We start from the raw sequence: 1,292 nt of genomic DNA, 5'->3' as shown, positions 1-1,292 counted from the left end.
TCCACTCTTGCTAACGGACCAAAGTCGTATTGGTCATATAAGCTGCCCGGTAAAATGCTTACCCCGGCTCCAAGATCTAGTAACGCCTTTGCCATTTTAAAATTACCAACTTGAATATTAATTAATGGCGTACCCGGATCTTGGAGCTTAGGAGGAAGCTCCCCATTCAAAACTGCACTCACTTGCCCGGTTAAATCCACCCGCTTAGGCATCTTCTTCTTTTGTTGCCTTTTTTGTGTGCATAATTCCTTTAGAAATTTTGCATAAGCGGGTACTTGTTTTATTGCATCAAGTAGTGGAAGATTGATTTTTACTTGTTTAAACATGTCCCACAATTCTTCTTTTTGGGGACCTCTTGATGCAATAAAATTTTTCTTCCCCGGGTCAAGTAAAGCCGATGGAAACGGCACTTGACTCGGTTCACCTTCATCTTTTTCATTCTCACCCAACCCCGGTTTTTTAACATTTGATTCTTTAGGTTTAACTGGTGTAACTTCATCATCGTCACTTTCATTACCCGTGACATCCTCAACTACCCCCTCAACCAATTCCGGTGAAAAAATTGGCTTTAAACTCCTTACCACTTCTCAATACACTAACATGACTAATATTAACATTATTACCTCTTGACGAACCATGAGAAGGATTTACCTTGGTGTCGCTAGGAAGTTGACCTTTGTTTTTCTTCAACTCCGCCACGTCGGTAGCCAATTGACCCATTTGGGTCGTTAGTGATTGAATGCTCTTGTCATGAACCTCATCCTTTTGCATTTGAACTTCATCAAGTTGATTCCGTTTTTGCATATCTTGTTGCATAGTCCGAAGCATATCCATGACTTCATTCCCACTTGATGAGTTTTGACCCGAACCACCTTGACCCGTTTGTTGAAATTGCCCTTGATAACCATAATTGTTTCCACCTCAATAATTGCCTTGATTGTATTGTTGACGAGGTGCAAAGTTACCTTGAGCTCCTTGAAAGTTTGGGTTAGCTTGGTTCGCCGCATTCCCATAACGGAAATTAGGATGTTTTCGTAACCCCGGGTGGTATGTGTTGGAGTTCATATTGAAATTTCGACCACCCCCTTGAATTGCATTCACTTCCTCTGTTTGTTCATCAACCACCCCCACTACACAAACTTCCGCCGTATGGCCTATTTCATTGCAATTGGTGCACACATTGTACACTTGGTTTGTGGTTTGAACATTGCCACTCTCTACTCCATGCACTTGTGGCCTTTGTGTCACATGCCTCGCCCGCCTTGAAGATTGAGCCTTCCTCTTGGAATTCA

This window comes from Helianthus annuus, chromosome 16 (assembly GCF_002127325.2).
Source record: "Helianthus annuus cultivar XRQ/B chromosome 16, HanXRQr2.0-SUNRISE, whole genome shotgun sequence".
Taxonomy (NCBI): domain Eukaryota; kingdom Viridiplantae; phylum Streptophyta; class Magnoliopsida; order Asterales; family Asteraceae; genus Helianthus; species Helianthus annuus.
Note: the sequence above shows the minus strand (reverse complement) of the source record.